This window comes from Hyla sarda, chromosome 2, assembly GCF_029499605.1.
Source record: "Hyla sarda isolate aHylSar1 chromosome 2, aHylSar1.hap1, whole genome shotgun sequence".
In the NCBI taxonomy this organism is placed as follows: Eukaryota; Metazoa; Chordata; class Amphibia; order Anura; family Hylidae; genus Hyla; species Hyla sarda.
In genome coordinates this window covers 426,576,853-426,591,192 of record NC_079190.1, presented here as the reverse complement: position 1 = coordinate 426,591,192, position 14,340 = coordinate 426,576,853, and the positions used below count along the sequence as shown (strand labels likewise).

At 42.3% G+C, this 14,340-nt stretch overlaps 1 protein-coding gene across 7 annotated transcripts in view; it reads right to left on the bottom strand.

Annotated features, from left to right (window-relative positions):
- The window catches only part of CORO6 (coronin 6), a 162,650-nt gene that overhangs the window by 41,222 nt on the left and 107,088 nt on the right, over positions 1 to 14,340 (bottom strand). The gene's annotated exons all lie outside the window — the stretch shown is intronic.

Sequence of the window (14,340 nt, the reverse complement as noted above, 5' to 3'; positions counted from 1 at the left end):
TAGACTTGTATTGAAAGGGGCAGGCCGTGACATCACGAGGGGCGGAGCCGTGACGTAACGATGCTCCGGCCCCTGTACCGCCCATCATTACGTGCAGAGCGAACTCGCTCTGTGCTGTAATGATAGCGCGGTGCCGCAGCGGGGATCCCAGGGGATCCCTTTGGATAGGGGATAAGATGTCTAGGGGCGGAATACCCCTTTAAAAAAGAAAGAAGCAACTTTTCCTCTGGACAGGTTTTGATTAATCTCCTCTATTGGCTATCTCATAAAGGGAAGTAGATGAACGACCATTTAATGTGGTCATTTGGCATTAAACAGTTTAAGGGATCCTCACCACTATTATTTAAAAGCTTCATAGGGCAGCCCCCCTTTTTATGTGCCCCCTTTTTAGAACATGTAGCTTTCATCAAGGGAGAGGGAGGTTCCTTCTCCAGACCCCTGTATGCCACATAGTAGTTTTGATAGACCTATCCACGTACTGTATTGCATAGGAGCTCATCTATTTGATTACAGAGAAAATTTATTATTGTGAGCAGTTTCCCTGGTGATATTAGTTGATCACTGGGAAATGTCATCAGCTGGTCCAGGTAGATGAATTAAACAGATCTTTAGACCTCATTTACTTGACAGAGGCCAAAAGTGTATAATTTTAGCCTTCATATGAGAGGTATGCATCAGGGTTGAATAGATGGAACAGTATGGACCTCTGCACTAATCCATCAAGCTGGATTTTGTCCAAGCATGAACAGACACTGCTTAACACAGTATGGAAACTCCTCAGTTGTAGATTGAGATGTCCTAATGAGACAATCATTTAATGACTCCAGGGCTTCACAACAATTTTATGAGCAGTAATTATTCTGGTCACAGTGTTATATCATGCATTATTATCTCAAATATTAGGTTATATGAGTGTCAACAAAACAAAAAATCCTCTAATCACCACTTGTCAACGTTTTATTGTCCCCAGATGGAAGTTCTGTGATGATGTCTCATACATTGCGCATGTGACACTACAGCCAATCACTGACCTCAATGTTCAAGTGCAGCCAGTACATGCAGGAAATGACTGCGGGCAGGTCAGTGATCGGCTACAGTGTCAAGGTACACAGCTTCATAGAAGCACTTGCCTTAAAAAACACTAGATTGGCAGCAAACTGAGGTGTATTGTACAGGTTTTTCATTTTTCAATCCTGTCTGTAAGCAATTTTTTTTAAAGTACCAGATGACCTCTTCAATAACTGTATATATAGTTCTACAGCTTTCTAATATAATGTGTTTCAATTCCTCCACATAGTAACAATCATTCAAAATATTACTTTGTGAGTGATAGAAAATACTGGGGGAGGTAATCAAAAAGTGTGTAATTCTTAGACAATGTAAATTAAAGTTTTTTTTTATTTTTTTAATCAACTGGTGCCAGAAAGTTAAACAGATTTGTAAATTACTTCTATTGAAAAATCTTAATCCTTCCAGTACTTATTAGCTGCTGAATACTACATAGGCAATTATTTTCTTTTTGGAACACAGAGCTCTCTGCTGACATCATGACCACAGTGCTCTCTGCTGACACCTCTGTCCATTTTAAGAACTGTCCAGAGTAGGAGAAAATCCCCATAGCAAACATATGCTGCTCTGGGCAGTTCCTTAAATGGACAGAGATGTCAGCAGAGAGCACTGTGGTCATGATGTCAGCAGAGAGCACTGGGTTCCAAAAAGAAAATACATTTCCTATGTAGTATTCAGCAGCTAAGAAGTACTGGAAGGATTATGATTTTTTTTAATAGAAGTCTTTACATTTACAAATCTGTTTAACTTTCTGGAACCAGTTGATTTAAAAAGAAAAAAAAAAAGTTTTCCATCGGAGAACCCCTTTAAGCCTATAAAATTCAAGAATGCACCAGATTTATCACAGTGACTGGCACATCTTTAGACTGTCTAGTGTAAGTTTGCACCATGTATAAAATCACTTAATTGTATGCCAAAAATGTGTGGCACAAAGTGGTGCAAAGTTTGGTGCATATAACCCAAACTCCTTTTTAAATGAAGCCTTACTTCCTTTTTGAATACAGAAAATGTTTAAAAAGTCTCTAAAACACATTGGAGGAAGGTGTGAAACCAATACTTCTGGCTTTAAGCTTTAAAACATTTACATACTCTTGCGTAAACCCCTAATTTTGTCGTTTTTGGAAAGGGCCTAGCATGAATAGGGCACTACCACTTATACTAGCTGAAATCTAGAGGTGTGCACATCTTGATAAATCTGCCAAACATAACAACAGCGAGATTTTACTTAAAGGGGTATTCCAGGAAAAAACTTTTTATATATATATATATATATATATATATATATATATATATATATCAACTGGCTCCAGAAAGTTAAACAGATTTGTAAATTAAAAGGTTGTGCAAAAAATAGATTACTCAGTCCTCAGCATAACCACTCAAAAAAGATTGCACAGTTGATGTGTAGTCTAATATGGAAAAGAATTGTAGACTTCCAGACCAATTTAATAATTAAAATGTTTAATACTTATAGATTAGACAATATTAGACAATGTTAAAATTATGAAAAAATAAATCAAAAGAATTGCAGCCGCAGGGTCCTACTGCTGCATATTGTAAACAAGAATTACTGTATAAATTCCATCACCTTGGAGAGTGTAACTGTATGAATAATAGTATTTTCACTACGGTCGATCATGAAAACAGTGTTTGAAAATGGATACAAAAATATATGCTACACAATGTAACAAAATATAGATGTAGCAAAATAAGTAGTAATGTAAATAGCAATATTCAAACAACTGTAGCAGAAATGAACCTGTAAAGAAAAAAAGTGGTGCCCTCTGCGGGTATCAGCGTCCGCTCTGGAGGGATAAAAGAATAAATACACAATGGGTATATTGTCCAGCAATGTATCTGGAGGTTCTCTGCGGGGGATATTAAGCACCTATGGCGGGATGGCAAATAACTAGAAGTACGGCTGGAAGGACCTGCTGTGCCGAGGTGTTGAAAAGAAAGACACAGGCACTAATGTGCCACTTACCCACTCCGCGATGGAACCGGACCGATGATCCTTCTGCTCTAGCTAAGAACGGTTGGAGCACCGGCAAGTGCAACCGCTGCCGCGAGCTCCCGGCGTCTGACGTAGCGGGTGGGTGGTCACGTGTCTGGCAATCAGCTGATCGGATGGATTCGGCCTGCTTTACAGGTTCATTTCTGCTACAGTTGTTTGAATAGTGCTATTTACATTCCTACTTATTTTGCTACATCTATATTTTGTTACATTGTGTAGCATAGATTTTTGTATACATTTTCAAACACTGTTTTCATGATCGATCGTAGAGAAAATACTATTATTCATACAGTTACGCTCTCCAAGGTGAGAGAATTTATACAATAATTCTTGTTTACAATATGCAGCAGTAGGGCCCTGCGGCTGCAATTCTTTTGATTTATATTTTTCATTATTGTAACATTGTCTAATATTGTCTAATCTTTTAGTATTAAACATTTTAATTATTATATTGGTCTGGAAGTCTACAATTCTTTTCCATATTAGACTACACATCAACTGTACAATCTTTTTTGAGTGGTTTGCTGAGGACTGAGTAATCTATTTTTTGCACAACCTTTCTCTTCACCAATTCTCCTTTGGGTGTGAGAATATCTCAGTTAACCTCGTATATTTTTTTCTGTGAGCTGCAAACATCTATTTATTGATTTGTAAATTACTTCTATTAAAAAATCTTAATCCTTTTAATAATTATCAGCTGCTGAAGTGAGTTGTTGTTTTCTGTCTGGCAAAAGTGCTCTCTGCTGACATCTCTGCTTGTCTCGGGAACTGCACAGAGTAGAAGAGGTTTGCTATGGGGATTTGCTTCTAAACTGGGCGGTTTCCGAGACACGAGTCATCAGAGAGCACTTAGACAGAAAAGAACAACTCAACTTCAGAAGCTCATAAGTACTGAAAGGATTAAGATTTTTTAATAGAAGTAATTTACAAATCTGTTTAACTTTCTGGAGCCATTTGATATATTTAAAAAAAAGTTTTTTCCTGGAATACCCCTTTAAGTCTGGTGTGTAAAACTCCAGATTTAGTAAATCACCACCATTAAAAAAGGGTTACAAGTCATGTAAGCCAGTTATTTGGTCAAATTGTAGATGATTTTTGGCACAGCCAGTTCCCCCCACAGGTATTTGCATTCTGAGGCAGCAAACCAGTACATTCTAGGTCAGACATGGAAACAAGTGATATCAGTCTAGGCTAAAATCTTAAAATGATAATAAACTAAAACATACAATATATTAAAAGATGTAAAATATATTATTTATACCGTGTTTGGGAACAGAAGGAACAACATAGGCAATAGAGATACATATAGACATACATGATTTCTATACAATTAACTAAGTGTTGTTGCTGAAAATATATTTTTGTAGGAAAAGTAAAGTAACAACATAAAATAGCAAAAATAGAAAAAAAAACACAACGGAAATAATGGAATGTATGAAGATACTATAAGACAAAGACATGTTGGATAGCCCAGGTGAAATGGAACGTGATTACTAGGATATGAGGAAGATTAGCGGCTTATACACGTAGACATCTAGAAGCTCAAATCAATATCTGTCACTTGTCATAAATGGTTGCTGGTCTTGTAATATAATTATACAGGAAAGATGATAGATCTGTAAAACCATCACTACTAAGTGATGTTATTAACAATCGCCATAGTGACTGTAAAATACATTGCCACATTTCTTTTACTGCAATGTTACTTGTACAGTCCTGAAGCTTCGAGGGGCCAATCTACATACCTTTAGCATAGAGTCAGTATAAATAGTGAACATGTAGCAGATGATAAAATCCGTAGTAATCTTTATTTTGCACAGATATTTTTGGGAGCGTGTGAATGGGGGAACATAAAAACCCATTTGCATGCATTGCAGATGAAATTGCTGCCGATTCTGCTTGAATTTCGATGTGAACATATTCTGAGACCTCATTCACACCTCCATATCAAAATACAAATCAAATACATAGGTACATATGCCTAATACAGATTTTTCCCTGAAGAACTCAAAGATATTAGGCAGGATAATTTGGCATAAGTGTAGACTTGCTTTTTACTTTATCTGTACCACAAATTAAAAAGAAGCAACAATATATTAAGGGTCTATTCACACGTACAGTATTCTGTGCAGATTTGATGCGCAGGATTTCAAGCTGTGCTCAGTCATTCAGATTACATTGAAATCTGCAGCAGAAAATCCTGCGCATCAAATCTGCACATAATACTGTACGTGTGAATAGACCATAAAGGTGCTTCATGGTGGAGAGATATCTGCTATGGGTTTGTCTTCCTTTTAGTCAATATGTACCGTATTTATCGGGGTATACCACGCACCGGCCTATAACACGCACCCTCATTTTACCAAGGATATTTGGGTAAAAAAAGTTTTTTACCCAAATATCCATGATAAAATGAGGGTGCGTGTGTGCGCGTGTATACCCCGATACACCCCCAGGAAAGGCAGGGGGAGAGAGGCCGTCGCTGCCCGCTTCTCTCCCCCTGCCTTTCCTGGGGTCTAGAGCGCTGCTGTCGGCCCTTTTCACCCCCTGGTTATCGGCGCCGCTGCCCGTTCTGTCCCCCTGACTATCGGTGCCGGCGCCGATAGCCAGGGGGAGAGAAGTGGCGCCGACAGCCAGGGGGAGAGAAGGGGCAGCGGCACCCATTGCCGGCGCCGCTGCCCCGTTGCCTCCCCCCATCCCCGGTGGCATAATTACCTGAGTCGGGTCCGCGCTGCTCCAGGCCTCCGTCGTGCGTCCCCAGCGTCGTTGCTATGCACGGCGCGGCGCTCTGACGTCATGCGCCGCGCCGTTCAGCGCATAGCAATGACGCCGGGGACGCACGACGGAGGCCTGGAGCAGCGCGGACCCGACTCAGGTAATTATGCCACCGGGGATGGGGGAGGCAACGGGGCAGCGGCGCCGGCAATGGGTGCCGCTGCCCCTTCTCTCCCCCTGGCGCCGATAACCAGGGGGTGAAAAGGGCCGACAGCAGCGCTCTAGACCCCAGGAAAGGCAGGGGGAGAGAAGCGGGCAGCGACGGCCTCTCTCCCCCTGCCTTTCCTGGGGGTGTATCGGCGTATAACACGCACACAGACTTTAGGCTAAAAATTTTAGCCTAAAAAGTGCGTGTTATACGCCGATAAATACGGTATTTATACTTGGAGGGTCCAATTATAATTTTTTTTGTCATTCCCCACACCTCTTTTTTCTCCTTGTTTTTGTTTTATTCCTTTCTATTGGCTAAGAAAAGGACCTACACCTTGGTTGGGGCCAGAGGAGATGGGGGTAGTGCAGTAAGCACATACTCCTTGCCCTCTTCGTGCATGTCCATCTTTTTGTAGTGATCAAATTATGAGAGCTAGTGGTAATGTTGGTGCATTTTTTTATCATGTATTTTATTATGTATGTGGCATTATTAAAAGTTACAAAACACAAAGAGAAAAAGAAACACAGCAGCACATCTACAATTTGTATTTTGATCTACTTGCTTCTCAGCATAAATTCAAACACTAACAGGTTGTTAATATACATTGTAATCAAAAAGTACAAGCCCACTCGCCACATCAAGGCCACCTTTTTAGAGTGGGTCCCTAACCCAACATTGGTGTAGTGCTCGGCGGCGGCCACCACCACCACAACACCATGCCCACAGTGGGAGCGACCCAGTGGCCAGGCAGCCCCACTGCTGCCTGACCAAGCCCCTGGCAGACAAAGCATCACAGTAACAATGACCACCCCACAGACAAAGCATCACAGTAACAATGACCGCCGCAGTGCAACCACACTAATGTGAATACCTACCAAATGCTCCCTGCCAGAGGGCTGGGAGAATGCTAGGAGGAAACCCTAATGCAGTCTCTTGCTAATTAAAAATGCCTGGGCCGAATGGGTGGAGCAGAATGCTGGCTATGAAAAAGGAAGAGAGACTACAATTGTAAAACACAAAGAGAAAAAGAAACACAGCCGCACATCCACAATTTGTATTTTGATCTACTTGCTTCTCAGCATAAATTCAAACACTAACAGGTTGTTAGTATACATTATGATCAAAAAGTATAAGCCCACTCGCCACGTCAAGGCCACCTATTTACAGTGGGTCCCTAAACCGACATTGTCGTAGTGCCGGGCGTCAAGAAGCAAGCAGATCAAAATACAAATGGTGGATGTGCGGCTATGTTTCTCTATTTTTGTTGTACATTGTACTCTCTCCCCTCTTCCATGGCCTCCACTCCTCCCATTCGGCCCAGGCATTTTTAATTAGCAGGAGGCTGCATAAGGGTTTCTTCCTAACATTCTCCCAGCCCTCTGGCAGGGAGCACATGGTATGTTTCATACTGGTGTGGTTCTCTGTGGCGGCCATTGTTTCTGTGATGCTTTGTCTGTGGGGTGATGCGGCCCAGAGCCAGGGGCTTGGTCAGGCAGCAGTGGGGCTGCCTCGCCACTGGGTCGTTACCTCTGTGGGCATGGTGTCTTGGAGGCGGTGATCGCCGCCTGGCGCTATGCCAGTGTTAGGTTAGGGACCCAAACTGACTAGGTGGCCATGACACGGCAAGTGGGCTTATACTTTTTGATCATAATGTATACTAACAACCTGTTAGTTTTTTAATCATGCTGAGAAGCAAGTAGATCAAAATACAAATGGTGGATGTGCAGCTGTGTTTCTCTATTTGTGATGTTTATTATGTGATGTGATGTTTTAGCATATTGGAGATTTGTGGTCCCCAGTGGTAAACAAAATCACTTTGATCACTGGTCCTTTTTTTCAGTGATTACATTTTTTTTAGACGACCTTTCACTTTTATATAGTGGGTTTTGGTACCAGGACATGTTTGATTTGGTGATATATTATTTTATTGACTTTTTTGGGGGTAAAATAGGGGAAAATGTTACACGTGTTTTTAGATTTAAGCCATTGACTTCTGTGGGCTAAAACCAGTATGCTTACTGATCTGTTGGAACATACTACTTTCTGAAAAAATAGGAATACTGTACAACCAATTAAGTCCATTGTCAAAAATAAATATATATATATATATATATATATATATATATATATATATATATATACACACTAATAATAATAATAAAATATGAAAGAACTCTAACCTTAGTCTCTCTTCTCCTGTGTTACATCTTCATTTTTTTAAATTTATATTTTTTTTACATAGAATTTTTTTGGGACTTTCATTGGTTTACAGGTGAAACTCCAAAAATTTTAATATTGTGTAAAAGTTTATTTATTTCAGTAATGCAACTCATCCTCAGAAGGAAGCATGAAGTGCTCCAAAATCTCCTGGTAGACGGATGTGTTGACCCTGGACTTAATGAAGCACAGTGGACCAACACCAGCAGATGACATGGCTCTCCAAATCATAGTAATTGGTGGGGGGGGGGGTTGGGATTTTCATGAGCTGTAAGCCATAATCATCACAATTATGACAAATCATGGCTTGAACTATCTTGTTTTGCATGTAATGAGTCTCTCTCATATACTAGTTTCACCTTTTAAGTTGCATTACTGAAATAAATGAACTTTTGAACGATCTTGTAATTTTTTGAATTTCACCTGTATGTTTGTGGATTATAACTAGTATGGCAGCTGTAGATACTGTTACGCCAAGTGGTGATAGACACATCTACTGTCGCACCCGCCTAGGTCAAAGTGGAGCTGATATGTATGGCTTTCCTTTCTGAAAGAGTATAAGACTTGCGATATGACTCTGCAACTGCTGATTACCATATGTAGTTATATGAGAGAAGATATTTGGTGCTTTGTCTTTTTAGTAATATTAAGTTGATTGCAAACCATGGTGTTTTACCAGGAATTTGGTATCACTTTATAGCGGCTTAGCATACTGGCAGGGGATAGAAATAAAAGTTTGGTCAGACCATGTATGGTCAAGCATGTGTCATATAAACCTGATAGGTTGGGACCCTCACCTATTGGGTTAACTTTTTTTCCCTCCACTCATATCCCACCATTTAAACAGATTCTTCGAATGGAGCTCCCGAAACAGAACTTCAATGCAGAATTCAAATTAGCCTTAGACATATGTTTTTGGTATTTTGCATCGGTCAACTTTGTGGGTTTATTAGAAATTTCCCAGAATTCTGCTTCTTCAGACACAGATTCGTCCATGCATGTCTCTGAATCACAAGATGGATTGTCAGGGTTGTCAAACAGTGATTGGGGTTTAAAAGCAGGGCTCTCAATGTGGACCTCTATATAGACATAGTGGGGGAGATGTATCAATGTTGTTATTGGTAGACGTTTTTTGTAGATCATTTTGGTTGGTCTAAATTTGGAGCAATTTCTCCAAATTTATCAAACTTGTGCAAGCCCCATGATAAATTTCGTGCAATGGTCTAAATCTCCACACAGTTCTATTTGTAGACCTGTTCTACACCTCACAGGAAAAGTGGTGTATCCTGGATGCTGGGATTTTGTTCTATTGTTTTTCAGGATTCCACTGAGGTTTTTTTTTGTCCACCAGCAAAAACGCCTGAAAAACGGTCCCAGCTTTTCCTGCATTTTGGTAATTTTTCTTGGGGGAGATTTATCAAAAACTGTACAGAGGAAGAGTAGTGCAGTTGCCCATGGCAACCAGTCAGATTGCTTCTTTACAAAAATGAAAGGAGCAATCTGATAGGTTGCTATGGGCAACTGCACCGCTCTTCCTCTACATAGGTTTTGATTAATCTCTCCCCTTGTGTTTTTTCTGGCATTTTTGCTGGTGTGCGGAAACAAACATTTTTGTTCCCTGTGTGCATTTTTTTTCACTGCAGGTACTACTCCATGGGTCGGATGCAGAGCGCCCGCCCCACGGAGTGTAAGGAGGTAAGGAGTGATGTATAGCATATAGGGTGCAGAGCATCACTACTTACCTCCGCCCGCTGTATAGTATACAGGGGGCATAGTGTATCCATGTATACTATACAGGAGCCCAGCAAGGAAAGAGTTAACCCACACTGCAGCTCTGAGTTAAATCTTTGTGCGCTCTCCTGTATATACAGCCATCTATATAGATGACTGTATATACAGGATACAGTAGGCAGACAAGAACAGTTGGAGGCTCTCCGTTACACACTGCAGTATGGGCGCACTCACCAGGTGAGATGGCAAATGATGTCCTAACCTTTTTTTTTTCTCATTTCAGATACGTGAATGGGGAGGACAACGTCAGATTCAGTGTATTGCGATGATGACCAGCTTTTTTTTAATGTCAATAAAAGGTTTAATGAGGGCTGTGTGGGGAGTGTTTTTTTTTTTTTTTAAATAAATTTTTTTTTCAATGCCGGGCTTAGCGTTAGCCACAAAAACAGCTAGCGCTAACCCCCAATTATTACCCCGTTACCCACCGCCACAGGGTTGCCGGGAAGAGCCAGTACCAACAGGCCTGGAGTGTCAAAAATAGCGCTCCTGGCTAGGGTTATTTAGGTTGGGGAGAGCCAGTAACAATGGTCATCGCCCACCCTGGTAACGTCAGGCTGTTGCTGATTGGTTGGTATCTGACTGACACTGAAAATATGGGGAACCACACACTTTTTTTTATTACAAAAAAAAACAACACATAGGCTTCCCCATATTTTCAGTGTCAATCAGACACCAACCAATCAGCAACAGCCTGACATTACCAGGATGGGCGAGGACCATTGTTACTGGCCCTCCCCAGCCTAAATAACCCCAGCCTGTTACCGCCTAGGCCAAGGAGCGCTATTTTTGATGCTCCGGGCCTGTTGGTAACGGCTCTTCCCGGCACCCCTGTGGCGGTGAGTACTGGGGTAATGATTGGGGGTTAGCGCTAGCTGTTTTCGGGGCTAACGCTAAGCCCAGCTTAGTAATAGATTCCGTCTACAAGACGGCTTCCACTACTAAGCCTGAAATTTCAATTATAAAAAACACAACACATGAAATAAAAAATGGATTTAAAAAAACACTCCCCCACAGCCCTCGTTAACCCTTTTATTGACATTAAAAAAATGCTAGTCATCGTCACACTCCACCGAATCTCAGGTAGTCCTCTGCATTCACTTATCTGAAATGACAAGAAAATAAAAACACGAAAAATGGGTCAGTACATTTTTGGCGCTCTCCCCTGGGGAGAGCGCACATAATGCAGTGTGTTCCTAAAGAGGGAGCCTCCAATTGTTGCTAAACTACAACTCCCATCATGGGGGCTGTAGGTAAACAACAGCTGGAGTCTCCCTGTTTGGGAACACACTGCCAAAAAGGCTCTGTTCCCATTATGCAAAACGCATAATGAGAACAGAGCCATACTTACCACCCTGGCTTCAGGCCTGGACTGTGAAGCTCCGCCCCCTAATGATGTCATCACTAAGGGGCAGGGGCGGAGAAGTTGCAAGGGGTCTCAAGAGTGAGACCCCTGAGATCCGTCAGTCTGCCCTTGGACTACTACTCCCATCATGGGAAATTTTGTGTCCCATGATGGGAGTAGTTGTAGTACCGCAGTGCTGAGGGATGGCTCTTACACATCCCCCAGCTGCGAAACTGTATTGTGACTGTTAGGACTACTACTCCCATCATGGGCAGACTCTGTCCATGATGGGAGTTGTAGTCCTCGGGCTGAAGGACAGATCGCAGCAGGTCATTCTCCAGAGACCCGCTGCGATCTTCATTTATTAACTTAAAAAGCCTGCGGCAACACTGCACTTCCCTCCCCCCCCCCTCCTCCTGTATACAGATGTCACGATTCATAATCCCCGCCGCCGGGAGAGGGGAGCTCTGATTGGTGGAAAGCTATTCACCACTATACACCAATCAGAGCTCCTGTCTTCTGGCGGGGATTATGAATTGTGACAGGTCTATACAGGGGAGCGAGTGGAGCCGCTTCTACAGTATATAATTGTTATGTGTATTTCCCCCCCCCCCAGACTAATACTGACCCCTTCTACAGAATATAATTATGTGTACTGTACCCCCCCCCCCCAGACTAATACTGACCCCTTCTATAGTGAGCGCTGGGACCGCTGTGTGATTGACAGGTCCCCAGCGCTAGTGTCCGGCCCCACTGACCTTGCTACATGTTATAAATCTTTATGATACACACTGCCCGTCCTCCTCTTCATTCTTCTGATACCGGAGACGCGCGGCTTCTGTATCATAGTCTATAGACAGAGCGCCCCCTCCCGGCCTCCACACTGCACAGGGCTGGGGCCAGACAACGGCAGGGGGCGCTCTGACTATAGTGAAAGCAGAAGCCGCGCGTCTCCGGTATCAGAAGAATGAAGAGGAGGACGGGCAGTGTGTATCATAAAGATTTATAACATATAAAGGTCAGTGGAGCCGGACACTAGCGCTGGGGACCTGTCAATCACACAGCGGTCCAGGCGCTCACTATAGAAGGGGTCAGTATTAGTCTGGGGGGGGGGGGGGTACAGTACACATAACAATTATATACTGTAGAAGCGGCTCCACTCGCTCCCCTGTATAGACCTGTCACAATTCATAATCCCCACCAGAAGACAGGAGCTCTGATTGGCTAATAGTGGTGAATAGCTTTCCACCAATCAGAGCTCCTGTCTCTCGGAGGCGGGGATTATGAATCGTGACATCTGTATACAGGAGCCGGTGCAGCGCAGTGGAGCCGCATATACCGCCGGCTTTTTAAGTTAATAAATGCAGATCGCAGCGGGTCTCTGGAGAATGACCTGCTGCGATCTGTCCTTCAGCCCCAGGACTACAACTCCCATCATGGACAGAGTCTGTCCATGATTGGAGTAGTAGTCCTAACAGTCACAATATAGTCCCGCAGACAGGGGATGTGCGTCTCTCAGCGCTCCGGTACTACAACTACTCCCATTATGGGACAGATTCTGTCTCATGATGGGAGTAGTTGTAGTACTGCAGTGCCGAGAGACGGCTCCTGCATCCCCCACCTGCATCTTCCACTGTCTGCCATTTTCTACGAGTCCTTGCTAGCACTCTTAGGTTTAGACTACTTTTCTTACAAAAAAGCGCAATAGCGCAAAAAAAAAAACCATCTACTTTTTTTTTGCGCAATTGATAAATACCAGTCCACTGGATTAGGTGGTGTACTGTAGACCAAACTGGTGACAACTTTAGAAAACTGTCCACCAAAAAAAACGCAGCTCTATGCAAAAAAAGCGCAATTGCGCAAAATTTGTAGACGTGAAAAATGGTCTAAATGCAATGATACATGTCCCCCAGTGAGCACAAAATTCTAGAAATTCATTTTTAGCCAAAATAAGGGAGAGGTGGGGGGTGTCTAAATTCTTCTTTAGAGCAAAGTCATAGCCTAAAAGTTGGATTCAGGAGTCAGGAAATGCAATGCCAATTCATATGACATAAGATTCACCTTCTTCTCTTGTAGGTGTAAAATGTAAACATTTACTTGATCCAAGTCCACTTGATGCTAAACTTTATTTATCCTTTATTATTTTAATTTATTGTCTATTGTAATTTTATCCTTTATTATTATGTATTAAAGACAGTAAAAGGGGAATTCTTGCAGAATAACCCACACTTCATGCATGGATTACTGTCGACCACTGCACAAAGCTGTGGCCGACACGCTCCTTTATATATCTCTATGAGAGAGACACAAGAATGCTGTCTATCCAGCTCTCTCACAGAGATAAATGGAAGAGCGTGTCGGCCACAGCTTTGTGCAGTGGTCGACAGTAATCCATGCATGAAGTGTGGGTTGCTCAGTGCATGGGGCGAGCTGGGGTGCCAGGAGATCGCGGGGGTCTCAGCAGTTGTGTGGACAGGGGATATGTTATTCTGCAAGAATTCCCCTTTTACTGTCTTTAATACATAATAATAAAGGATAAAATTATAATAGACAATAAATTAAAATAACAAAGCATAAATAAAGTTTAGCGTCAAGTGGACTTTAGGTTTAGTGGACTGCTCCTGCCAAGTAGAAGATTGTGGGGGTCCCAGCGGTCAGATCACTCACAATCAGATACTTATCCCAAATACAGTGGGTAGGGGATGAGATGTTCTGTACCAGAGTCACCCTTTAAACCCCCCTTATTATACCAGGCAGCTTATTGAGGTGCTATATTCTCCACCCTGACTTTTTTTTGTAACACCTATAAATTGCAGTAAGAAGATGGGTGGATTTGAAATTTAGAAGGATTGTGTTCCGCTGGCTCCAATCCCATAGACATTTACTGATGAACTCAACGTCGCACTTCCTGAATCTTGAAAAATAAAAATCACCACGTAGTGAAGTCTGAACAACATCTTACTGGAATCCCCTGACTCCCGT